This window comes from Erinaceus europaeus, chromosome 6, assembly GCF_950295315.1.
Source record: "Erinaceus europaeus chromosome 6, mEriEur2.1, whole genome shotgun sequence".
Classification (NCBI taxonomy): domain Eukaryota; kingdom Metazoa; phylum Chordata; class Mammalia; order Eulipotyphla; family Erinaceidae; genus Erinaceus; species Erinaceus europaeus.
In genome coordinates this window covers 1,972,005-1,999,035 of record NC_080167.1, presented here as the reverse complement: position 1 = coordinate 1,999,035, position 27,031 = coordinate 1,972,005, and the positions used below count along the sequence as shown (strand labels likewise).

Genomic DNA, 27,031 nt, shown 5'->3' with positions numbered 1-27,031 from the left:
TGCTCTGATAGGCTTTGGACATTAGTCTGTCAGTGGTACTTTTGTTCTTCTCATAGAAAGCTAATTTCTGAGATAAGATGAGATCGGGTGTGTTGAGGGTGGTATGGCCATAGACAGAAAGCTATTTTCTGATGAGCATTTTCCTCATCTGCTTGCCAGTAGCACTTTTTTGTAATAGTAGACATTTTTAGGGCACTTGATGATTGGATAAAGGCCATTATATTACATACCCCATCCGTGGAAGTGAGTGAATTTGCTTGTGAAAACTAAGCTCAGGACGTATGGAGTCAGCGAGCAGTTGCTGAAGGCGGTCTTTCTGTTGTCACTTTCTCTTACACGTGTCACTTCTGGACTCTAACTTTGCCTGTGTGTGTGTTTGTTTTCTTTCCTGTAGGGCTTGACTGGCTTCCCACTTGCACAATTCTACGGCTTCTGGCTCTTTTACCCCCCCCCTTCCAGACAGAGAGTGACAGAGAGAGAAGGGGAGAGGATGGGGGAGGGGGCGAGGCCCCAACCTGGCTCCTATAGTGAGGTGCTCCCACGTGAAGGCCTCGCCCGTGCTCAAGTGTGCTCTCTCCCAGGTGGACTGCTCTGCCCTGTCGCGTCTACAGTTTAATAGCTTGGTGACTGCTGTCATCTCATTCCCTCCCAGCAGGTTCCTGTACCTGTTAGACATTTAATGCTCAGAGCGTTTGAAAGACTCCTACTCGATTTGGGGAAACACTGCATAAAAGTGCCGTAGCCTGACCGTGCCCGTTCTACCGTGGCCCTCAGTATCTGGAAATAGTCTCGCTCCATGACTGTGGGCAAAGTGCTGAGATCCGTAGGCAGCTTGGAACCCAGACTTCGAAACTGGTCGCACCCAGCCCCTGAGTTAGGCTTTGGGGCAAGGTCAGACTGGTTACAGCTGCAGCAGTGCCTGGAAACCAGCTCTGAAAACACTGGTTTTGAAGTGTAAACATTCTAACGGGGGATGTGGAGCCACGAGTAGAGTGCTTGTGAGCACGAGGTTGCGAGTTTGATCCCCAGCATCGCATGTACTGGAGTGCTGCTCTGACCCTGCTTCTTTAATAAAGAAAATGTTATCTTCGAAGTAAGTGATGTGTCTGAAATTCTAAAACACCAGTAGCCCACGGAATAGCTTGTTTGAGCAGCAGATGGCTGAGCCGGTACTGCAGAGTGGCTCGGAGTTCTGTTCTCCACTCTGCCAGAGAGAAAGCTAAAAGCAGCGGGCTAGGGAGTTGACGGTAGCGTAGCGGGTTAAGCACACCTGGCGCAAAGCACAAGGACCGGTGTAAGGATCCCAGTTCGAGCCCCCGGCTCCCCACATGCAGGGGAGTCGCTTCACAGGAGGTGAAGCAGGTCTGCAGGTGTCTGTCTTTCTCTCCCCCTCTCTGTCTTCCCCTCCTCTCTCCATTTCTCTCTGTCCTATCCAACAACAATAATAACTACAACAATAAAACAACAAGGGCAACAAAGGGGAATACATAAATATCTGTTTAAAAAAAGCAGTGGGCTGACATGCACTGCGCAGGGGAGTAAAGGCAGGGGAGCAGGTCAGGTCTGTCTCTGAGGCCTCTCTCGAGAAACTGGCATTCCTGACTAGGTCTACTGTTGGAACAGTACATCTCCTCGCTCCCTTCCCGGGGGGGGGGGGGGGGGCGCGGTTAGAGAAATCGGTGTCCTGGAAGCCCTTGGGTGGGCTTGTCTCTCCTCCAGTCTGTAGTTTGTGATTTGGACCAAGATTACATCCTTTCATCCACCTGTGTTGCTACAATTAGAACTCTGGTTGGGTGAACGTGTCAAGAGTGAGATTCCGGCCGTGTGCTTGGGCTCACCTCTCGCTCATGTGTTGATCCGTGGGGCACATGGCCTCCTCCAGTGGCTTTGTCTTCCTTGCACTTAGACTCGCCCAATTGTGTCAGTGCCCATGACAACACAGACGTAGAGCCAGCCACACAGCAGGTCGACTTCCTGCCTGGCCTGCAGCTTCTTCCTGTAACAGATGCCTGGAGCTTGATGGAAAGCCTGCCATCCCAACTTTCTCCTGTTGGGTCAGATCATCTCTGGCCCGAAATGGAGACGTCTGAGGGGCTGAAAAGCAGTGCCCGGCTCGAGGACATCTAGCCAGTGTTCAGTGTAGAGGTCTGGCTTTATTACTAGATCTAAAGTGTCCGCGGCGTTGATGGCACAGGCAGACCTGCTCTCAGGCCGGGGGTTCGCACGGGCAGGTCCTCTGCATCCCCGTAGTGCTCCCAAACTGATTTTCCTCACGGTTTCCAAGTTGAGTTGCAGAAGTGTTTTTTTTTTTTTTCTTTGCCTCCAGGGTTATCGCTGGGGCTCGGTGCCTGCGCTACAAATCCACTGCTCCTAGAGGCCGTTTTTTCCCTTTTGTTGCCCTTGTTGTTTATCGTTGTTGTTATCATTGCTGTCATTGTTGGATAGGATAGAGAGAAACCGATTGAGGAGGAGACAAAGACAGACACCTGCAGACCTGCTTCACTACTTGTGAAGCAACCCCCCTACAGGTGTGGAGCCGGGGGCTCGAACCAGGATCCTTATGCCGGTCCTTGTGCTTGGCGCCACATGCGCTTAATCTGCCCAGCCCCCGGACTTAAGTGATTATTACTGATTTGACTAAAAGGCATCTCAGAAGAGCTGACCTGGTGTGCACTTGAAGGCCTTCCCAGTAGTACCTGTTAGGCACTCCCTTCTGTGACAAAACTAGGGTACTTCTGGGTACTGAACTAGGGTTGGTATTTTATTTTATTTTATTTTATTTTATTTTATTATTTTAGTTTAGTTTAGTTTTACCAGAGCACTGCTCAACTGTAGCTTATGATGGTGTGGCTTATTGAACCTGGGACATTGGAGCCTCAGGCATGAGAGTCTCTTTGCAGAACCCTTATGCTGTCTAACCCCGCCCTTATAGTTATTTTTTATTTTTTTATTTTTATTTACAAAAAGGAAACATTGACAAAACCATAGGATAAGAGGGGTACAACTCTACACAATTCCCACCACCAGAACTCCGTATCCCAGCCCCTCCCCGGTAGCTTTCCTGTTCTCTATCCCTCTCGGAGTATGGACCCAAGGTCATTGTGGGATGCAGAAGGTGGAAGGTCTGGCTTCTGTAATTGCTTCCCCGATGAACATGGGTGTTGACAGTTGGATCCATACTCCCAGCCTGTCTCTCTCTTTCACTAGTGGGGTGGGGCTCTGGGGAAGCGGGGCTCCAGGACGCATTGTTGTCTGTCCAGGGAAGTCTGGTTGGCCTCATGGTAGCATCTGGAACCTGGTGGCTGAAAAGAGAGTTAACATATAAAGCCAAACAAGTTGTTGACTAATCATGGACCTAAAGGCTGGAATATTGCAAATGAACATTTGGGGTCTCCGTTTTGGAAAAAGCTAGTAGGACTATTTTAGGTCTGTTCCAAGGGGCTCATTACTGTACTAGTTTTTGTCTGTACCTGGCAACTGATATGCAAGTGGACCCAGGTTATTGTCTGGGGAGATGATGTCATGGCTGGAAAAAGGCCCAGAAAGCTGGATCAGGGAAGAGAGTAGCCCCCTAATATGGGAAAGGTGTCTACATATTGACTGCAAACCCCATCAATTTGATGTGATCTGGGGCCCACATTCAGCATAGGAGCCTGTGTGACCTCTGCATCCCTGTAGATCTGAACTCACTTTCTGTGGGCATGAGGAGGAACGTTCCAAGCTGCCCCAATTTCAGGACCCATCTTCCTCGGGTGGGGCATAGAGTATGTTGTCCAGACTCCCTTCGGAGGATGCAATTTTCTCTACCGTGGTTGATCCAAGTTGAGGGCAAGGCCCTATGGGGGCCCACAAAGGGGTCTGTTGTGTTGTTCCTGATAGGAATGACCGGTAACAATGGAGAGAGGGATTTATTGGAGGTCTAGGCCCATCATGTCTGTTTGGGAATCTCAGGACTCCCCAACCAGGGCCCCAGCTGATGGGGCGGCCTGAGAGTGACTAAAGAGGCATCGTTAAAGTCTGCCAGTCTCTTGCCCTCATTCAGCTTTTGCAGTCCTTGCTGTGATGAGGTTTGTTTTTGTGCTGTCTTGTTTTACTGTATCATCTTCCTTCCTGTGATATGTGCACATTTTCCTTCCTTCCTTCCTTCCTTCCTTCCTTCCTTCCTTCCTTCCTTCTCCCCCTTCCTTCCTTCCTTCCTTCTCCCCCTTCCTTCCTTCCTTCCTTCCTTCCTTCCTTCCTTCCTTCCTTCCTTCCATCCTTCCTCCCTTTTAGTTTTCCAGCATGACTTTTTAAAAAATATTTTTAAATGTTTATGTATGATTGTATAGAGACAGAGAAATTGACAGGGGAGGGGAGATAAGAGAGGGAGAAAGACAGACACCTGCAGCCCTGAAGCTCCCCCTGTACGGGTGGGGACCAGGGGCTTGAACCTGAGACCTTGTGCACTGCAGCGTGATGCTTAATCAGGTGCGCCACCGCCTGCCTCCAGCATTTTGCCTTTGGCTCATTTCCATCAGGCAGATATCCCCATCAGCAGGACTGATACTTTAAATGGCTATGAAAATGAGGTGTTTGCTTGTCTGCTGGGTGGCAGGACACCCCACCTGCCTACTCTCTGAGCACAGAGGGAGCCAGGCCTGCAGCTGCCTGTCCTCTTCTCGTGCTTGTGTCTTCCTCCTTCCTTCCTCCTTCCTCCTTCCTTCCTTCCTTCCTTCCTTCCTTCCTTCCTTCCTTCCTTCCTTCCTTCACACAACTTTGCACATTTGTTTTCAAGATGTTGGTTTTTAGAATCTGAAATTTGAATAATAGCACAGCATGCAATTATGGAAGTCAGCAGAAACACGTGCTTTACAAAGTCGCGCTCAAAGACTCTGAAGTCGTTAAGTGGTGGACTACTTCCCCAGCCGTGGCTGTTTTAGCGAAGGGCCTCAAATAGGTGCAGGCTCCGCAGGAATCGGAGTCTTTTACTGGGAGCAGCAGCGGCCCTCTGGCCGTAGTAAGGAGAAACGGAAAACATCGGCTTGGCGCGTCAGCCTTGACCTCACTCTGCAGTGAGAACTGCTCCAGCCTGTGTGTCTGGTGAGTGCCCGCCGCTCTAGTGAGCACAGGAGTGGTGTCTGCTGCTTAACTTCGAGACAGTGGGCCACACAGAAGCCACACACTGCCTTTGTGGCAGTGCTGGGATACAGATGGCCTGGATAGACCAGGAGTGAGTGTGCTCACGTCCATGGGCAGGCACAGGGTTGGGCTGGATAGACCAGGAGTGAGTGTGCTCACGTCCATGGGCAGGGACAGGGCTGGGCTGGATAGACCAGGAGTGAGTGTGCTCACGTCCATGGGCAGGGACAGGGCTGGGCTGGATAGACCAGGAGTGAGTGTGCTCACGTCCATGGGCAGGGACAGGGCTGGGCTGGATAGACCAGGAGTGATTGTGCTCACATCCATGGGCAGGCACAGGGCTGGGCTGGATAGACCAGGAGTGAGTGTGCTCTCGTCCATGGGCGGGGACAGGGCTGGGCTGGATAGACCAGGAGTGAGAGTGCTCATGTCCATGGGCAGGCACAGGGCTGGGCTGGATAGACCAGGAGTGAGTGTGCTCTCGTCCATGGGCGGGGACAGGGCTGGGCTGGATAGACCAGGAGTGAGTGTGCTCTCGTCCATGGGCGGGCACAGGGCTGGGCTGGATAGACCAGGAGTGAGAGTGCTCACGTCCATGGGCGGGGACAGGGCTGGGCTGGATGGACCAGGAGTGAGTGTGCTCACGTCCATGGGCGGGGACAGGGCTGGGCTGGATAGACCAGGAGTGAGTGTGCTCACGTCCATGGGCGGGCACAGAGCTGGGCTGGATAGACCAGGAGTGAGTGTGCTCACGTCCATGGGCGGGCACAGGGCTGGCCCTCAGATAGTGTGAGGTGTAGAGCTCGCACTCGCACCTGTAGTGTGTGTTCTCCGTCCAAGGCCTGAGGCCTGCTTTTCCTGCCATTCTCCCCCACCCACTCTTCTTTGTGCTTGACTGATACAAACCAAACCTCAGTTGCTTTACATTAAACATACTACCCAAGTTCTTGAAGTCTTTCTCTTCTTTTAAAAATCTTCTTTGTTTTTTAATTTTTTTACATTATTTTCCCTTTTGTTGCCCTTGTTTAACATTGTTGTGGTTATTGATGTTGTTGTTGGATAGGACAGAGAGAAATGGAGAGAGGAGGGGAAGACAGAGAGGGGGAGAGAAAGACAGACACCTGCAGACCTGCTTCACCGCCTGTGAAGCGACTCCCCTGCAGGTGGGGAGCCGGGGGCTCGAACCGGGATCCTTACACCGGTCCTTACGCTTAACCCGCTGCGCTACCGCCTGACTTCCGTTTTTTTTTAATTAAAAAAAATTTATTCTCTTTTGTTACCCTTGTTTTATTGTTGTAGTTACTGTTGTCGTCATTGGATAGGACAGAGAGAAATGGAGAGAGGAGGGGAAGACTGAGAAGGGGAGAGAAAGACAGACACCTGCAGACCTGCTTCACCGCCTGGGAAGCGACTCCCCTGCAGGTGGGGAGCCGGCGGCTTGAACCGGGATCCTTATGCCAGTCCTTGTGCTTTGCATCACCTGCACTTCACTCGCTGCGTTACCTCCTGACTCCCCAAAAACTTTTGTTTTATGAGAGAGGGAGCGAGACAGAGACAGGTGCGAGCACAGATGGAGCCAGGGCGCTCGGACGTGCAAGCCCGCCCTTAGCAGCGGAGCCAGCTTCCTAGCCCGCTGCTCTGCTTACTTCTGCCCTCGCGAATCCTATGGCTCTAGCAGTGTATACAGCCGGTAGGCCGCAGGGTCCACAGTTCTCCTGGCAGGTTCACTTTAGCTGCAAGATAACGACAGTCTTAATTTTCCTCTAAGCTTCTCAGAACTTTAGATGGGGGTGGGGAAGACATCTTAGTGGTTATTGCAAACAGACTCTTGGGCCTGAGGCTCTGAGGTCCCAGGTTTAAGTCCCCCACGCCACCATAGGCCAGAGCTGAACAGTGCTTTGGTTAAAAAAAAAAAGGGAGCTGGGTGGTGGCGCAGCAGGTTAAGCGCAGGTGGTGCAAAGTGCCAAGGACCAGCGTAAGGATCCCAGTTTGAGCCCCCAGCTCCACACCTGCAGGGGAGTCGCTTCACAGGTGGTGAAGCAGGTCTGCAGGTGTCTGTCTTTCTCTCTCCCCCTCTGTCTTCCCCTCCCCCTCCATTTCTCTCTGTCCTATCTAACAATGATGACATCAATATCAATAATAACTACTACAATAAAAAACAAGGGCAACAAAAGAGAAAATAAATAAATATATAAACAAAAATAAAACAAAATGCCTTTACATATGTTTATTTTATTTGAGGCATTCTCATGAGATCAGATTTGCATTGGGGAAAGAGGCACTTGAGGTGTATTTAGACACTTGAACATGGGTGCCGTGCGAAGTAAAATGCCATGTGTTGCTTTGTGGCGGGACACAGAGATAAAATCCAAGCAAAGAGGGAACACAATCCTTTATTATTCGCACTGGCAACCTCAGGGTTGGGTGAGAACACAGTGGTTCGGGCCACATGGAGCTAGCCAAAAATGGCCGTCCCAGCTATGTGCACCACCCTTTCCTCCCGGGTTAAAAAACCCGCGAGAGAAAGCGAGTGAGCGAGGGAGTAGGAGGGCTTTATAGAGTCAACACCCAGGAGTGCCGTGTCGGGACAGGATTGGTGGGAGAGGCACCTGAGAATATCGCGGGAAGTGGCAAAGCCTGAGGGCAGAGACTGCATCTGCGTGATTCCCCAGCAGCCACGGTTTCTGGGCATTGTCGTGAACATCTCAGGCTTCTCCTGGCATCATGTGATGTATACGGACCCAGGTCTCAGTAGCAGTATTTTTGATTTTCGATTTTCGATTTTTTTTTTTTTTTTTTTTACCAGAGCACTGTTCAACTTTGGCTTCTGGTGGTGCGGGGGATTGAACCTGAGACTTTGAAGCCTTAGGCGTAAGAGTCTTTGCATAACCATTATGCTATCTACCCCCACCCTCAGCAATATTTTCCATGGCTCCCCCAAGTCAAAAATAATAGCTGGCAGTTCCATTTACCAGGTAGTTAAGGCCAAACAATTTAAAGTTTATTTCCTAATAACTATTTGGAAAATTGATACATATAATTGGAATAAAACATGTTTTCAGTACTGTGCGTGCTGGACACTGAAGTGCCTCGCATCTTGGAATCAGAGTAGTCCCTGCACTTCTATTTCCTGTCCCACATTGATTTTTTTTTTTATAATTTTTTTTTTTTTGCCTCCAGGGTTATTGCTGGGGCTCAGTGCCTGCACTACAAATCCACTGCTCCTGGAGGCCATTTTTCCCATTTTGTTGCCCTTGTTGTGCTTATAGTTGTTGTTGTTGGATAGGACAGAGAAATTGAGAGAGGATGGGAAGACAGGGGGAGAGAAAGACAGACACCTGCAGAACTGCTTCACCGCCTGTGAAGCGACTCTCCTGCAGGTGGGGAGCTGGGACTTTGAACCGGGATCCTTACGCCGGTCCTTGTGCTTCGTGCCATGTGCTTAACCCGCTGCACTACCGCCCGACTCCCACTTGATGTCATTTATTGATGTTTCTGTCAAAACTCAGAACAGTTCTGTAGTGCCCAGTGATTTCCCGGGGTCTGCCTCAGTCCAGCTGGGAAGCTGTGATTCAGACACAAGGGGAAGCCTGCCCGCCCTGGGGTCCAGGCTGTGACTTCTTCACCTGGTTACTTACCCACTTCTGTGCTTACTCAGAAAGGCACAGCATTTCATTGTGGGCAGGTTGCTGTCCCTGCCTCCCGTTGCTTAGCCATCACAAGCAGGGTATTAGCAGGTCTGTCCAGGCCTTTCTGTCGCACAGCTGGTTAAGTCTCACCTAGTTATTCAAAAGACTCTATAGGCCTGAAAGCGTGACACTTGTGCTGCTAAGTTATCTGCGAAATTTAATATTATCAAAGACCCAAACTTATGAACTAAAACGGTGACACTTTTGGAGGTAAGCAGTAGACGTGTTTCACTTAAGGAAAACTTTGTCTGTTGTCACCTTGGCTGTGAAGAATAAAAAGACCTGACACTTCCTAAGAGATGGAGGGCATGCCGAGCGCTCATATTCATGTGCGCCGTGTGTCCAGAGATGGAGAGGCTGGGAGAGAAGCAGGACTTGGAGAGGGCTGGCTGTCCAGTGTGTGCTGTAAAATAGGTTTGTTGACGCACTGCACCAAAGGAAAAGACTCGGGGCTCGGGGGTGGGGGGTTCAGGTCCCGGAACATGATGGCAGAGGAGCAGCTAGTGGGGGCTGAGTTGTTAGGTGGAAATGTTGCCGTGTGCAACTATTGTATTGCCCTGTTGACTGTAAACCATTTGCCCCCAATAGAGACATTAGAAAAGAAAGACTTGTTACATGTGAGACATTTGTTGTACAAGTCGCATGAGACACAGAGATGCAGAGAAATCAGCACCCCTTTGGTGCACTTGGTGCTGGGGATTGAACCAGGAGCCAGGCACACAGATCGGACGCCCAGTTGAGCTCGGTCCCTGATCGCGCTGTCTGATGTTCCTAACGGTGACAGACAGGGTATAGATGATGGATGGGGAAGAGCTCACTGAGCTGACCCCTGGTCTTTTTAGATCTCTTTCCTCCCCTGTAGAAATCAGAATTATCTCAGTGAGGGAGAGGAGGCCATAAAAACATTAAGGGGGCCAAGTGGTGGTGCACCAGGTCGAGCACACGGTTGGGTCCCAAGGACCAGGTTCAAGCCCCCGGACCCCACCAGCAGAGGGAAAGCTTTGCAAGTGGTGAAGCAGGGCTGCAGGTGTCTTTCTCTCTATATCTCCCCCTTTCCATTCCATTTCTGGCTATCTCTATCCAATAAATAACCAAAGATAAAAAAAATTAGGATCAAATGTCCAGTAGGTAGTACACTGACACAGTGCGCTAGTATAGCACAGTACAGTATGACACAGAGCTCAGGTATAGCACAGTACAGTATGACACAGAGCACTAGTGTAGCACAGTACAGCATGAGACGGTGCGCTGGTATAGCACAGTACAGCATGAGACGGTGTGCTGGTATAGCACAGTACAGTATGACACAGAGCTCAGGTATAGCACAGTACGGCATGAGACGGTGCGCTGGTATAGCACAGTACGGCATGAGACGGTGCGCTGGTGTAGCACAGTACGGCATGAGACGGTGCGCTGGTGTAGCACAGTACGGCATGAGACGGTGCGCTGGTGTAGCACAGTACGGCATGAGACGGTGCGCTGGTGTAGCACAGCACGGCATGAGACGGTGCGCTGGTGTAGCACAGCACGGGATGAGACGGTGCGCTGGTGTAGCACAGCACGGCATGAGACGGTGCGCTGGTGTAGCACAGCACGGGATGAGACGGTGCGCTGGTGTAGCACAGCACGGGATGAGACGGTGCGCTGGTGTAGCACAGCACGGGATGAGACGGTGCGCTGGTGTAGCACAGCACGGGATGAGACGGTGCGCTGGTGTAGCACAGCACGGGATGAGACGGTGCGCTGGTGTAGCACAGCACGGGATGAGACGGTGCGCTGGTGTAGCACAGCACGGGATGAGACGGTGCGCTGGTGTAGCACAGCACGGGATGAGACGGTGCGCTGGTGTAGCACAGCACGGGATGAGACGGTGCGCTGGTGTAGCACAGCACGGGATGAGACGGTGCGCTGGTGTAGCACAGCACGGGATGAGACGGTGCGCTGGTGTAGCACAGCACGGGATGAGACGGTGCGCTGGTGTAGCACAGCACGGGATGAGACGGTGCGCTGGTGTAGCACAGCACGGGATGAGACGGTGCGCTGGTGTAGCACAGCACGGGATGAGACGGTGCGCTGGTGTAGCACAGCACGGGATGAGACGGTGCGCTGGTGTAGCACAGCACGGGATGAGACGGTGCGCTGGTGTAGCACAGCACGGGATGAGACGGTGCGCTGGTGTAGCACAGCATGGGATGAGACGGTGCGCTGGTGTAGCACAGCACGGGATGAGACGGTGCGCTGGTGTAGCACAGCACGGGATGAGACGGTGCGCTGGTGTAGCACAGCACGGCATGAGACGGTGCGCTGGTGTAGCACAGCACGGCATGAGACGGTGCGCTGGTGTAGCACAGCACGGGATGAGACGGTGCGCTGGTGTAGCACAGCACGGGATGAGACGGTGCGCTGGTGTAGCACAGCACGGGATGAGACGGTGCGCTGGTGTAGCACAGCACGGGATGAGACGGTGCGCTGGTGTAGCACAGCACGGCATGAGACGGTGCGCTGGTGTAGCACAGCACGGCATGAGACGGTGCGCTGGTGTAGCACAGCACGGGATGAGACGGTGCGCTGGTGTAGCACAGCACGGGATGAGACGGTGCGCTGGTGTAGCACAGCACGGCATGAGACGGTGCGCTGGTGTAGCACAGCACGGCATGAGACGGTGCGCTGGTGTAGCACAGCACGGCATGAGACGGTGCGCTGGTGTAGCACAGCACGGGACGAGACGGTGCGCTGGTGTAGCACAGCACGGGACGAGACGGTGCGCTGGTGTAGCACAGCACGGGATGAGACGGTGCGCTGGTGTAGCACAGCACGGCATGAGACGGTGCGCTGGTGTAGCACAGCACGGCATGAGACGGTGCGCTGGTGTAGCACAGCACGGCATGAGACGGTGCGCTGGTGTAGCACAGCACGGCATGAGACGGTGCGCTGGTGTAGCACAGCACGGCATGAGACGGTGCGCTGGTATAGCACAGTACGGCATGAGACGGTGTGCTGGTATAGCACAGTACAGTATGACACAGCACTAGTGTAGCACAGTACAGCATGAGATGGTGTGCTGGTATAGCACAGTACAGTATGACACAGAGCTCAGGTATAGCACAGTACAGTATGACACAGAGCACTAGTGTAGCACAGTACAGCATGAGATGGTGCGCTGGTATAGCACAGTACAGCATGAGACGGTGTGCTGGTATAGCACAGTACAGTATGACACAGAGCTCAGGTATAGCACAGTACAGTATGACACAGCACTAGTATAGCACAGTACAGCATGAGACGGTGCGCTGGTGTAGCACAGCGCAGGATGACACGGTGCGCTGGTGTAGCACAGCACGGGATGAGACGGTGCGCTGGTGTAGCACAGCACGGGATGACACGGTGCGCTGGTGTAGCACAGCAGGGGATGACACGGTGCGCTGGTGTAGCACAGCACGGCATGAGACAGTGCGCTGGTGTAGCACAGTGCGGCATGAGACAGTGCGCTGGTGTAGCCTAGTACAGCATGAGACAGTGGTTAGATCTCTAGTTCAGTGGGAGAATGCAGCTGAGAGTGCTAGCAGGGTATGTGGTGGTGAGAGCTCGGCTCAGTGCGGGTCAGCTTATGCACAGTGGGGATAGACAGCGGGGGCAGTGGGGTGTCAGTGGCCTCAGGGTAGTGCTGGGCTAGTGTTCTTCTCAGCCAGTGTGACGCAGTGCGTGAGGGTATTCACATTGTAAGCTGGGCCAGGAAGGCTGTCGGCTTTTCCATTTAGCGGGTGTCACTGTGGGGAAGCCATGAACTTCTTGTTTTTACAATTAACATTTTTTTATTATCTTTATTTATTGGATAGAGACAGCCAGAAATCATGCGGGAATGGGTGGCTAGCGAGGGAGAGAGATAGAGGGACACCTGCAACACTGCTTCACCGCTCGCAAAGCTTTGCCCCTGCAAGTGGGGACCGGGGCCTTGAACCTGTGCATTATGACAGGCGCTCAACCAGGGGTGCCACCGCCCAGCCCCAGGAAGCCATCATTCTCTGTGCTAGTTCTTTCCTTTCGCAGGTGTTTTTACATGTGATTTAATGAGGTTTGCAGTTCTTTCTTGTGTGTGAGAGTGCCACAACATGACATCCTCAGTAACCCCACCCCACAGTGCAGAGTGGCTGCCAGAGATGCTCAACTGGTCATGAGAGGGGCTGTGGGCCTGTCCCAGGGCTTTAAGGAGATGTGGCTGTCTCATCAGTTCACCAAGCACTTGTTTATTTTTGCCAGCAGACTTATTGCTGAGTTTGGTGCCTGCACTATGATGCCACTATGTCTGGCAACTTTAAAGCCTTTTAACAAATTTTCGGGTAGAGAGTGAGATACGGATAGACACAGACAGGAGAGATGCCTGCAGTGCTGCTCCACAGCTTGCCAAGCCTCCACCCTGCTGGCGGGGGCTGAGGTCTTGAATCTGGGGAATAAACTCTTCACTTACTTTTATTTTTAGATTTACTTTATCCAGAGAGGCTTGAGCCCGGGCCACGCCCGCTATCCAAGCGAGCTATTGTGTTGACCCAGTAGGTGCTGCAGGAGCTCTCCGGGGAACTCGCAGCCTCTCCTGGGCTGCGGGCTGTGGGCGGGGAGGTAATGACATGAGGCGAATGCCAAAGCGTGTGCTTGCAGAAACAGTTGAGGTTTAGTCGCTGTTCTAGGAGAGCTCTGAGGGTCTGCTTGGCAGAGGAGAGGACGCTGTGAGTGTGGGACTCACACGAAACAATGGCAAGGAATTTAGAATGAACATGGAATGTCTGTCCTGGGTTGTGCCAGTGCCAGGAGGCCGCAGAGGAGGCGGCTTGTGTGACCTGACCCACTCAGTTAAGTGACCTCTCCTTCCTGCCTTCCTGCCTTCCTGCCTTCCTGCCTTCCTGCCTTCCTGCCTTCCTGCCTGCCTGCCTGCCTGCCTTCCTGCCTGCCTGCCTTCCTGCCTGCCTGCCTGCCTGCCTGCCTGCCTGCCTGCCTTCCTTCCTGCCTTCCTTCCTGACTTCCTTCCTGCCTGCCTGCCTGCCTGCCTGCCTTCCTTCCTGCCTTCCTTCCTGACTTCCTGCCTGCCTTCCTTCCTTCCTGCCTTCCTTCCTGCCTTCCTTCCTGCCTTCCTTCCTTCCTGCCTTCCTTCCTGCCTGCCTGCCTTCCTGCCTTCCTGCCTTCCTGCCTGCCTTCCTGCCTTCCTGCCTGCCTTCCTGCCTTCCTGCCTTCCTTCCTGCCTTCCTGCCTTCCTGCCTGCCTTCCTGCCTGCCTTCCTGCCTGCCTTCCTGCCTGCCTGCCTGCCTTCCTGCCTGCCTGCCTGCCTGCCTGCCTGCCTGCCTGCCTGCCTGCCTGCCTGCCTGTCTGCCTTCCTGCCTGTCTGCCTTCCTGCCTGTCTGCCTGCCTGCCTGCCTGCCTGCCTGCCTGCCTGCCTGCCTGCCTGCCTTCCTGCCTTCCTGCCTTCCTGTCTCGCTGTCCTGCCACTGGGGTTACAGCTGCCTCTTCTGCCACTCCCAGCAGAGATGGAGAGACTGAGAAGAATGGAGATAGAGATTGGGGGAGGGAGGGAGAGGAGAGATGTGTTTGCAGTGCTTCTTACCACGGGGGAAACCCCCACCCCCACAGGTGGTGACTGGCCCTTGCTCATGTCATGTGTGCCTTCTGTGGGGTGTGCTATCACCCAGTTCCATGTACACTTATTATTCTTAAAAATACTTATTAATGAGGACGAGGAAGGGAGGACCAGCACATCAGCAGGGCCGTGCAGTGCAGGAATCAAGCCCAGGGCCTGAGTCTGAGCCTTCAGCACTCCACCCACTCACCAGCTCCTGCACTGCAAGTGATTTCTTTTTTTCTTTTCTTTTCTCTTCTCTTCTCTTCTTTTCTTTTATTTCCTTTTCTTTTCTTTTCTTTTTTCTTTTTGCCTCCATGGTTATCGCTGCGGCTCGGTGCCTGCACTGGGAATCCACTGCTCCTGGAGGCCGTTTTTCCCATTTTTGTTGCCCTTGTTGCTATTGCTGTCATTGTTGTTGGATAGGACAGAGAGATCGAGAGGAGGGGAAGACAGAGAGGGGAGAGGAAGACAGACACCTGCAGACCTGCTTCCCCGCCTGTGAAGCGACTCCCCTGCAGGTGGGGAGCGGGGGGGGCTCGAACCGGGATCCTTACGCCGGTCCCTGCGCTTCGTGTCATGTGCGATTAGCCTGATGCGCCACTGCCCGGCTCCCGCAAGTGATTTCTTAGCTTCGGATGCGATCATTGGAGATTTGCTTTAGCAAAATCACATTACTTTAGTGTTTTTGGACTTTGGAAATTTACAACTTAATAGAAACTCATCTGCTTAGCCACGTGGTGCGATTCAGCCTGCAGGAAGGGAGGTGGAGCGACGTGGCGTGGGGCGGAGGCAGAGGGGGTCTCACGTGAGGTCGGGTGGGCAGACGTGGCGGCGGCTAGGTCTCGCTCGCTGGGCGGAGCGCGTCGGGTGCTGCTCTGCCCTGACCGGCGGCTGATGCCCTGCTCGCGCCCCTCTGGCCGTGAGGAGTGGGGGAGCTTCCCGGGTCCGCAGCCGCGCAGTCCCGACCGGGATGTGCGTGACACACAGTGAGCCCGCACGGAGCCTTGCGTGGCGGACCCGCAAGCCAGGGTGGAAGGCGACATGAGATTCGCCCAGATCCCCGTCTCCTCGGTGTGAGCAGTCGGGCGAGGCTGACGGCCCACAGGAGCAACCGCGTGTTGGCGGGGGTGAGAGGCACAGGCGTGTGGCCGTGCGCTGACTGGACCGTGCGGCCGCGGGGACAGAGGTGGCGGCGGTGTCTGTAGCTCCCGAACCGCAGCCAGCAGAGGTTTGGTGACCGGCTCGACTTGCTGGGTGAATGGCGGCAGCACGGGTGGGACGGGAGGGCAGAAACACCTTTTATTACGGCGCTGGGCTCGGGCTTCGTGTGGGGACGCGGCCTGTGGGGAGCGGCGGGGCGCTGAGGAGGCCGCGGGCCGTGCGGGGACAGGCGCCTACTCACAGCCACGGCCTGTGGAGGCGTCGGGCTTCCTTCCGGGGGAGCAGCCGGCTCGGGAGAGGCCGAGGGGCCGGGCACCGCGTGTGCCGCGCCGGGCTGCCTGCCGAAGGAGAGAGAGCGCGTGAGCCAGAAAGGCCAGTCAGGGGGCCGCGCCATTTCATTTGGTCTCTGTTATTATTTCTGCCTCCGGGGTTACTGCTGGGGCTCCGTGCCTGCAGTATGAATCCTCTGCTCCTGGAGGCCATTTTTTCTGTTTTATTGTGTAGGACTAGGGACACTGAGGAGGAGGAAACGATAGAGAGAAAGAGAGAGAGAGAGACCCACTGACCTGCAGCACTGCTTGGGAAGCGTCATCCCGTCTTCAGGGGGAGAGCAGGGACTCGAGCCTGGGTCCTCGCACACGGCGACTTGTGTGCTTGACTGGGCGCGCTCCCACCGGCCCCTCGTCGCGTCCTTCGGAAGGCAGTCTGCGGGTGGCACTCCGCGCCGCATACGCACCCCACGCCGCCGCCCGGCCCAGGCTTCCGTCTGCTTTTCCTTTCTGAGGGCAGGAGGGCGAGAGAGCGCAGCAGAGCTCCCGCTGCCACCCGCCCAGGCTGCTCGGCCGGCGGCTCTGCTGAGCTGAGGGGCTCCTGCCCGGCCGAGCCCACGGCCGGTGCCCGCACACCCCGCGCTTCCTGCATCGGCGGTGCGGAGGCTGGGGGCTGTCTGCGAGCGAGCGAGTGAGCGAGCGAGGCGGTGCGGGCTGGGGCTCAGGACTGGCGTCTGGTGAGGCCCTGGGTTCAAGCTCAGTGGCACCCCAGTGCCTCTCATAGAAGAAACAGTGCGTGTGTGTGTGCGTGTGTGTGTGTGTGTGTGTGTGTGTGTGTATGATTTCCCCTTTTCTTGCTCTTGTTGTTTTTCATTGTTGTCGTAGTTATTAGTAGTTATTGTTGTTATTGATGTCGTCATTGTTGGCTAGGACAGAGAGAAATGGAGAGAGGAGGGGAAGGCAGAGAGGGGGAGAGAGAGACAGACACCTGCAGACCTGCTTCACCGCCTGTGAAGCGACTCCCCTGCAGGTGGGGAGCCGGGGACTCGAACCGGGGTCCTTACGCCGGTCCTTGTGCACTGCGACGTGTGCGCTGAACCCGCTGCGCTACCGCCCGACTCCCAAGAAGCCAGAACTCTTACCAAAGAAGCCAGAACACGAAAACCTGGGCAGCTGCCAGGCCAGGAGCTGTACAGTCCCAGTCTTTGCCTCAGCGTGGCTGGAGCCTGAAGGGAGTTTTGGGTGGGCTGAGTCAGGAAGAGAGGGAGGAACTCGGGAGAACGGGGTGGGGGGCTCCCAGGCAGGGGCTCTGGGAAGGCACGGGAGAAGGCTGGGGGTGCTGGGTCCCTGGCCGGGCTCGTTGTGCAGACCCTGACGCGCTGTGCAGGTCGCTGTCCTGCGCCTCGGCCTCCTTGTAAGGTGGCGCGGTGTAGCTGAGCCGACAACTTGCCTGTTCAGGCTGTACAGTTAATAGAACGTTCGATGTAGTGGCATCTCAGAGCCAGCACGGAGTATTTTTCCCCGGTCTCATTGGCATAAACATATAGTTCTTGATTTTTCTAGAGGGAAATGAAGCACATCTTTATCAGGAACAATAACAAGAGCACAGCGGGCTGGGGGCAGAGAGCAGCCAACTTCAAACGTGCTGCCCAGTGAGGAAATGTGCACAAAAAGCGTAGAGCAACCAACTGTATAGAGATGAGGAGACTTGATGTTTATGTAAGAAATCGTGTAGCTGGAGGGGCACACACATTACACTGCCCGACGGCCCGGGTTCGAGCCCCCCCGTCCCCACCTGCAGGGGGAAAGTTCACAAGTGGTGAAGCAGGGCTGTAGGTGTCTCTGTCTCTTTCCCTCTCTATCTCCCCTGCCCCTCTCAATTTCCCTCTGTCTCTATCCATAATAAACAAATTAAGAGAAAAGAAATCTTGTAGCTGGCTCACTATTGATGCTTTCTATTTCATCATTTCTGTGTGCTTCTGTTTTATTTTGTATATCATCTATTTCATGACCAAGGGATCCACTTCTAGGAGACGAGGATACTTATTCTTGTTGTTCTGCAACGTTAGACATAGACTAAAGCATGGAACATCAGAATGAAAGAGAAAAAAAAACAGCTTACTTGGAAATGTACAAACCATGAAATCAAGGCATGAGAATGAAAAGTCAGAATTTTCTGGGAGCACTGTGACCAGCCAGAGTGCTATATTTTTTTTGGGGGGGGGGGCAGATCATTGAAATTAAGATTCTCCCCCTCTCTGTTTATCTGTCCTCCCTCTCAATATATATACATATATATATACATATATATATACATATATATACACATATATATACATATATATATACATATATATATACATATATATATACATATATATTCTTGATTTTTAAAAATATTTATTTTCCCTTTAGTTGCCCTTGTTTTTTATTGTTGTTATTGATGTCGTCATTGTTAGATAGGAAAGAGAGAAATGGAGAGAGGAGGGGAAGACGGGGAGAGAAAGTTAGACACCTGAAGACCTGCTTCACTGCCTGAGAAGCAACTCCCCTGAAGGTGGGGACCCGGGGGCTCAAACCAGAATCCTTACGCCGGTCCTTGTGCTTGGTGCCACGTGTGCTTAACCTGTATTCTTGATTTTTTTAAAGGTATTTATCAGTGCTCCATTTGTCATTTCTAATACTACCAGTAGTTTGCACACCACTCTGCGGAATGCTGGGAATCGAAAAAGAACTATATGGTTACATAGAGCTGAGGCCAGATGCCAAGGAAATAGAAGAAAGATGAGAAGCATTTTTAGATGTGCGCACGCACACACACACACACACACACACTCTTTTTTCTTTTAGCAAGAATAAGTGTCCTGACTAAAAACCAGAAATACCTGACATGCCATCCATCCACTGGCCTGCTGCTCCCCAGAGTCTGAGTAACACCGCCCTCCCACCTGCAGACACAGCTCTCTGACGAGCCTCTCTGATGTTGGGAAATCTGGGAAACATGTTGCTCAGCCTGACTTGGGAGACTGAGAATGCCACAGAGCCAGTCTCAGTCTTCATTCTGTTCATCGGTCACACAGTTACAAGGCTCCAGGTGCCTAGTTTCACACCTACACAGCTATAACCGCCCGGCCTTCACACCGGGCACCAGGCTGTCACTGCGCAGACCTGGTTTTCTGCAGAGGTGTCTTCACACGCTTGATGGAGACGAGGATGCCAGCGAGTTGTGGTTTTTCCATGCTGAGCCAAATAGTACTAAAAGTTTTAGTGTGTAGACAGTGGCCTTAGATATTCCATAATGTGTACAGAATTAGGTTAACTTGGACTCCGTGTCTGGGAAGTTTTTTATATTCCCAGAGAACATCTTACTAATACTTAGTATGAGCATGAGCAGCTTGGCCAATACACTTTGAAAACGCTCCGGCCTTTCCGAATAGATGAAGCAGAATGGGGCTCAAGACTAATGCCCCAGTGGCCGGGCCAGTGGCCAGGGAGCAGGGCCGGCACGCCTCGGCTTCTGGCTCTGATCCCCGGGCACCAGTGTGCTGGAAGTGCTCAAGTCTCCCTTTCTCTCTCATGTGAAACTGTGTCATGTACAATGAGTAAAAAAAATCTTAAAAAAAAAAAAGAATTTTGCTCACTCAAGACTTTGTCACTGTGAACCCATGGCTTAGACAGTTTTTTTTTTTTATCAATTATTAATTGCAGTTATTTAAAAACATCCGAGGAAAATCCCTGGTTACTGATGACTTATCATCAGCCCTCCTGCAGTACTTGGTCTCCTTCCTTAAATTCAGTCAAGCATTCTGATGGGTTCTGTTTGTGACTGGAGGTGAAGTTCTTCTTGTCCTGCAATGAGATGACAGTCACTCAGGCATGCCGCCAGCCTCCAGGCTCGGTCTTCTGGCCAACACAACTGTTGGGTCTGCTGGCTGTTCCTCCAGTAATACTTGGGAACTCCTTGAGAGAGTAGGTGTTTGAGCTTGTCCTCTTGGACACGACTTGCAGTGTGAAGACTGGTGGCCGTTTGGATTGTTAATGGCTTGTTCTCAAAACCATGAACAGCCCCTACCTAGTTGCCGGAGTACGGACTTGAACTTGGCCAGAAGAGTGACTTCTCGCTTTTTTTGTCCTCTCTGGATGTAGCTCTAGCTAGCTGTGGCTGCACAGGTCCGCTTTTCTGTTGGTCAGCTGTGAGTATGTCTTCTCCTGCGCAAGGTGTGTCAGGTGTGTGAAGGTGACTTCGCACTTTCATCGCCCTTTCTAGTCCTGTCCATCCTGATGTCTGTTCCTCAGTGTGAAACTCAGTGGGGGGACCTGCACTTACTCGAGAGAATCTGACACTAGTGTGATCTCAGCCCAGTGCCCTTTCTTTAGTTCACCTCCATGTCTTCCTCAGTGTTGGAGCTGAGCATCTCAAGTACCTGGTAAAGTAGGAAAATCAGGGGCCAGGTGGTGGCGCACCTGGTTGAGCACACGTTACAGTGCACAAGGACCCAGGTTCAAGCCCCCGGTCCCTACCTGCAGGGGAAAGTTTCATAAGTGGTGAAGCAGGGCTGCAGGTGTCTCTTTGTCTCTCTCCCCGTCTGTCTCCCCCTTTCCTCTTGATTTCTGACTGTCTCTATCCAATAAATAAAGATAAAAAACATTTCTTAAAATAAGATAAAGTAGGAAAATCATGCTTGGGTACGCACGGCTGTGTGCTTGAGTCCCCATGGTAAGCCCAGCATGGAGAAGAAGCCACATGTGCAGCTGTCAGGGAGGGCGGGGGAGCTGGTGCAGAAAGTGTGGGGCTGGAGACATGTTCCTGGAGGCAGTCAGGGCACAGCACAGCATGGCACAATGGGCAGTGCCCATGGCTGGGTTCCAAAATGGCTTTGCAATGTGGAATTCTGCCTATTTTTAAGGTTGCCTTTTAAAAATGACATTTATTTTATTTTTTTGCTTTTTTTCCCCTTTTGTTGCCCTTGTTGTTTTATTGTTGTTGTTGGTATTATTGTTGTTATTGATGTCAGTATTATTATTGATGTCCTTGTTGTTAGATAGGATGGAGAAATGAAGAGAGGAGGGGGAGACGGGGAGAGAAAGACAGACACCTGCAGACCTGCTTCACCGCCTGTGAAGCGACTCCCCTGCAGGTGGGGAGCCGGGGGCTCGAACCGGGATCCTTACGCCGGTCCTTGTGCTTTGCGCCATGTGCGCTTAACCCGCTGCGCCACCGCCCGACCCCCTGTCCTTTATTTTTTATTAAAATCCCAGACAATCCCTGAAACCCAGTTGAAATCCTGCTTCTTCCATGGCGCCTCCCGGGCCTGTCTCTCCTGGGACTCGGAGCACACGTTCACGCAGCACCTAATCTTGTGGTGCTGACACGTGACTGACTGCTAGAGCAGCGTCTCCTCATTCTTCCGTGCCGTGCTTGGTGGGGTGGGCCTTCGCCTGCACTGCTGCACGGGGTTCCTTGTTCTTAATTTGCTTTGGATAGAGACAAAAATGGAGAGAGGAAGAGAGAGAGACTGAGAGACCTGCACCACTACTTCACCATTTGCATGTGGGGACCAGGAGCTTGAGCCCAGATTCTTGCGCATGTTGACGTATGAGCTCAGCCAGCTGCCCAACTCTCCTCTCCTTTTCTTTCTTAATGGGAAGGATTAATGGTTTATGTCAGCAGTAAAATGCAGTGGTCTGCATATGTGTAGCATCTGTTCTCAGCACAGCACAGCCCTCTAGGTCCCCGCCATCCTGTTCCGGGACCTGGACACCCCCCAAAGTCTCACCAGCCCAGTCCGTGCTCTGCTTTGTGTTTTATTTTTTCAACCCAGGGTCATTGTGGGCTGTAGAAGGTGGAGGTCTGGCTTCTGTAACTGCTTCTCTGCTGGACATCCCCTTCCTTTAGATACAGGTGGACAGAGATCCAGTTACTACATTCAATAAATGTTGATTATTTTTAGACTAATAGATAATTACATATATCATCATACAACTTACCATATAATATGATTTTATAAATAGCATGTGCCTACAAACTTAATTTTAAAAGTCGATCACATTATAGTGTAAGAGAAATGGGGAGAATTGTGAGATGAATATTTGATTTCTGATACTTAGCACAGCCATGCTGTAGCAAGAAAAGGGTCTGGAGATTGACAAGCCCCACAGCTTTCTTGTACTGTGTTTACCTGGTCAGGTGACTTCAGGACAATCTTGATGCCAGGCAGTGGTGCACCTGGTTAAGGGCACACATCACAGTGCTCAAGGACCTGGGTTCAAGCCCCTGGTCCCCACCTGCAGGGGGAAAGCTTTGCAAGTGGTGAAGCAGGGCTGCAGGTGTCTCTGTCTCTCTCCCCCTCTCTTTCTCCCCCTCTCCTCTTGAATTCTGACTGTCCTATTAAAGATATTAAAAAACTGTTTTTAAAAAGGACAGTCTTGATATTTAATACAGTTGATAACACAGGCTGCAGAAGTAGCCAAGGATGGCTATTCTGTTTTTTCTTCCCCGTGTGGTCTGTGAGGGGACTTGAATTACAAGATTACAAGTTACTGGGTGACAGGATATATGGCGCAATGCTTATGCTGACATGCTGAGGCTCTTATAATTCTTGCTCAGTTAGGTAATTCTAACTCGGGGAGTTAGTTAGAATCTGCACAGTGCTAGCTGACATCCTTAACTTGGAGGCCTTGTTCATACATATGACTTCCTGTCGCATAGACAGCCAGTATGAAAGGGTGCGCTGTGTCTGCAGACAGAGATGGGGAAGCAGGTGAACTAGGTCTCTTATCTCTAGAAAGGTCAGATTGTTGCCCAGTTGAAACAAGAATTCTTTGTGTTTAGACTGTACTTCCCTCCCTGTCCCAGTTTTTCTCACAGGAAAGTCTTCTTGGTAAAAGTCAGTTGTGTGTACAAAACTAGTTGGCAACTCCGTCTAGGGATCCCGCTTGAGTCGATGATCTGTCTCTTCAGCGCTTGTGCCAGTAGTGCCCAAGCTCCCTGAGGAGCTCTCTGTGGTGCTTTTGCGGGAGAAGCTCTTCAGAGGAGAGTGAGGAGGCTGGCAGAAAGCTCTGTTCTACCTGTGCTGCTCTGCACAGGTGTGCAGAGGCCTGGCGGGTGGTTCTGTGTAGCTGAACATTCTGAAATCTATGGTTGAGGAAGTAGTCCACACTGTAACAGTTTCAGAAACAATGTGTCATCGTGGCCTAGAGAAAAGTCCTGTGCCAAAGCCAAGTGGCTTAGCTGAAGCTGCTGGTTATTGTAAAGCTACTGGTTTTCTCCTTTGCAGATTTCCCTGTGAAACTTTGTGGTAGAAAAAGTCTTCAGGAAGAACTTCATTTGGTAAGTTTGTTTTATTTCCTTCCCACTACTTTTGTTGTCGGTGGCCCATGCATATAATTATTTAGATGAGCTTTTGTATGTTCTCTCTAATGTCTCTAAATAAATGCTTTTTTTCCATGAGGAATCAAACCAGATTACATTTCCCCCCATATATAGTCATGCCACAGTACAGTATACTGAGTCTGAAAACTGGCATTTAATTTGGTCTGAGTTTTAGCCCTGATCTTGTTTAAACTGGGCTGGCAAGATGGCAAACTGGGGGGTGGGCAAGACCCAGGTTTGAGCCTGGTCCTCTGCCTTTTTCATCGGGTAAGTCTACTTGGAGCAGTGAAGCTCTGTGATGACAAAAACAAACAAACGGGAGTTGGGCGGTAGCGCAGTGGGTTAAGCGCACGTGGCGCAAAGCATAAGGAGCGGCATAGGGATCCCGGTTCGAGCCCCTGGCTCCGCACCTGCAGGGGAGTCGCTTCACAGGCGGTGAAGCAGGTCTGCGGGTGTCTGTCTTTCTCTCTCCCCCTGTTTCCCTCTTCTCTCTCCATTTCTCTCTGTACTGTCCAACAATGACATCAATAACAATAATAACTGCAATACTAAAACAAGGACAACAAAAAGGAATAAATAAAATGGAAAAAGTTGTTTATTAAAAAAAAACCTTGGTTCTTGTTTTCAGTTTTATTAAAATGTAGACAGTGGGCTGGGAAGCTTGCAGGTCCTGGCTTCAATACCTGGCACCATCATCAGGCCCAGCTGAGCAGTGCTTTGATCAAAACAAAACAAAACGGCAAACAGAAGAAACTTTTATAAAGTTCTTAGTCATCCTCATGTGGTAGGTCCATAGTTAGAAAGCAAGTCCAAATACTTTGCTGGACTAGTCCTGGTGTGGGCTGAGCCCTGGTCCTGCCTTTCTTTCAGACCCCATTCACCTGCCACCATGGAGTCTTTATTCCGGGCTCTTGTGTCTGCCTGTTTGATCTAGGGAATCTACTTTTATTGCAAAGAGAAACGTTTGCTTTTTTATTTATTTAATCAGAGCCCTGCTCAGCTCTTGCTTATGGTGCTGCAGGGGATTGAACCTGGGACTGCGGAGACTCAGGCATGAGAGTCTCTTCCCCTAACCATTGTGTTACTGACCCCCAGCTTTGCTTTCCTCTTAAAATTCTGAGATGCAACATCATTTCAGCCGCCACTGTTTCAGAGTGAGGAGTGGCCTGGCCCTCTCGGCCCTCCATCCTGGGCTTGTACTAGGCGTCCTTACTTCTCCCTCTCACCCCTCCATCCTGGGCTTGTACTAGGCGTCCTTACTTCTCCCTCTCACCCCTCCATCCTGGGCTTGTACTAGGCGTCCTTACTTCTCCCTCTCGGCCTCCGTCCTGGGCTTGTACTAGGCGTCCTTACTTCTCCCTCTCGGCCTCCGTCCTGGGCTTGTACTAGGCGTCCTTACTTCTCCCTCTCGGCCTCCGTCCTGGGCTTGTACTAGGCGTCCTTACTTCTCCCTCTCGGCCTCCGTCCTGGGCTTGTACTAGGCGTCCTTACTTCTCCCTCTCGGCCCTCCGTCCTGGGCTTGTACTAGGCGTCCTTACTTCTCCCTCTCGGCCCTCCGTCCTGGGCTTGTACTAGGCGTCCTTACTTCTCCCTCTCGGCCCTCCGTCCTGGGCTTGTACTAGGCGTCCTTACTTCTCCCTCTCGGCCCTCCGTCCTGGGCTTGTACTAGGCGTCCTTACTTCTCCCTCTCGGCCCTCCGTCCTGGGCTTGTACTAGGCGTCCTTACTTCTCCCTCTCGGCCCTCCGTCCTGGGCTTGTACTAGGCGTCCTTACTTCTCCCTCTCGGCCCTCCGTCCTGGGCTTGTACTAGGCGTCCTTACTTCTCCCTCTCGGCCCTCCGTCCTGGGCTTGTACTAGGCGTCCTTACTTCTCCCTCTCGGCCCTCCGTCCTGGGCTTGTACTAGGCGTCCTTACTTCTCCCTCTCGGCCCTCCGTCCTGGGCTTGTACTAGGCGTCCTTACTTCTCCCTCTCGGCCCTCCGTCCTGGGCTTGTACTAGGCGTCCTTACTTCTCCCTCTCGGCCCTCCGTCCTGGGCTTGTACTAGGCGTCCTTACTTCTCCCTCTCGGCCCTCCGTCCTGGGCTTGTACTAGGCGTCCTTACTTCTCCCTCTCGGCCCTCCGTCCTGGGCTTGTACTAGGCGTCCTTACTTCTCCCTCTCGGCCCTCCGTCCTGGGCTTGTACTAGGCGTCCTTACTTCTCCCTCTCGGCCCTCCGTCCTGGGCTTGTACTAGGCGTCCTTACTTCTCCCTCTCGGCCCTCCGTCCTGGGCTTGTACTAGGCGTCCTTACTTCTCCCTCTCGGCCCTCCGTCCTGGGCTTGTACTAGGCGTCCTTACTTCTCCCTCTCGGCCCTCCGTCCTGGGCTTGTACTAGGCGTCCTTACTTCTCCCTCTCGGCCCTCCGTCCTGGGCTTGTACTAGGCGTCCTTACTTCTCCCTCTCGGCCCTCCGTCCTGGGCTTGTACTAGGCGTCCTTACTTCTCCCTCTCGGCCCTCCGTCCTGGGCTTGTACTAGGCGTCCTTACTTCTCCCTCTCGGCCCTCCGTCCTGGGCTTGTACTAGGCGTCCTTACTTCTCCCTCTCGGCCCTCCGTCCTGGGCTTGTACTAGGCGTCCTTACTTCTCCCTCTCGGCCCTCCGTCCTGGGCTTGTACTAGGCGTCCTTACTTCTCCCTCTCGGCCCTCCGTCCTGGGCTTGTACTAGGCGTCCTTACTTCTCCCTCTCGGCCCTCCGTCCTGGGCTTGTACTAGGCGTCCTTACTTCTCCCTCTCGGCCCTCCGTCCTGGGCTTGTACTAGGCGTCCTTACTTCTCCCTCTCGGCCCTCCGTCCTGGGCTTGTACTAGGCGTCCTTACTTCTCCCTCTCGGCCCTCCGTCCTGGGCTTGTACTAGGCGTCCTTACTTCTCCCTCTCGGCCCTCCGTCCTGGGCTTGTACTAGGCGTCCTTACTTCTCCCTCTCGGCCCTCCGTCCTGGGCTTGTACTAGGCGTCCTTACTTCTCCCTCTCACCCTCCATCCTGGGCTTGTACTAGGCGTCCTTACTTCTCCCTCTCACCCTCCATCCTGGGCTTGTACTAGGCGTCCTTACTTCTCCCTCTCACCCTCCATCATGGGCTTGTACTAGGCGTCCTTACTTCTCCCTCTCACCCTCCATCCTGGGCTTGTACTAGGCGTCCTTACTTCTCCCTCTCACCCTCCATCATGGGCTTGTACTAGGCGTCCTTACTTCGCCTGCCCCCTGCTGGCGCTGCACAACTTGTGCCCTTTGGCGGGGGCCGCAGCCACACACTGTCCTGCCTGCCGCCTCGGCTGCCCTCCAGTGTGCCGCCTTCGGCCTGATGTGTCTCTAGTTTCTGTTCCTTCTTAGCCTTAGTTGTCCAGAGCCTGGCCAGTTGTTAAAAGCCTGCCTTTAGTGTCCAGATGAGAAGCCATCTCTCTCAACACCTCATCAAATCACATTTCTGTGTCCCTTTGCCTTCGTTTCCTGCCCCGTACCCCCACAGAAGTGTCAACACCTTGGAGGTAGGAGCCACCCTCACATGCAGATTTTCAGTTTAGACAAGTACTCTGTGACTGCTGGTTTACTAGCCTCTAACTAGAATTCCATTCTAATGCGGCTTTTAAAAAATATATATTTATTTATTCCCTTTGTTGCCCTTGTTGTTTTATTGTAGTTATTCTTGTTGTTGTCGTTGTTGGACAGGACAGAGAGAAATGGAGAGAGGAGGGGAAGACAGAGGGGGAGAGAAAGACACCAGCAGACCTGCTTCACCGCTTGTGAAGCGACTCCCCTGCAGGTGGGGAGCCGGGGGCTCGAA

At 52.7% G+C, this 27,031-nt stretch overlaps 1 protein-coding gene across 8 annotated transcripts in view; it reads left to right on the top strand.

Moving 5' to 3' along the window:
* MTMR3 (myotubularin related protein 3) overlaps positions 1-27,031 on the top strand; it is a 110,901-nt gene that overhangs the window by 38,902 nt on the left and 44,968 nt on the right. For 3 of the 8 annotated variants that reach the window (XM_060192843.1, XM_060192849.1, XM_060192852.1), the window contains exon 2: positions 23,120-23,172. The exons of 4 other annotated variants lie outside the window; for them this stretch is intronic. The gene's annotated coding sequence lies outside the window, so the exon portion shown is untranslated. Of the gene's footprint in view, positions 1-13,593; positions 13,652-23,119; positions 23,173-27,031 lie in introns of those variants that run through there. One more of the 8 variants, XM_060192844.1, reaches the window with a different exon arrangement.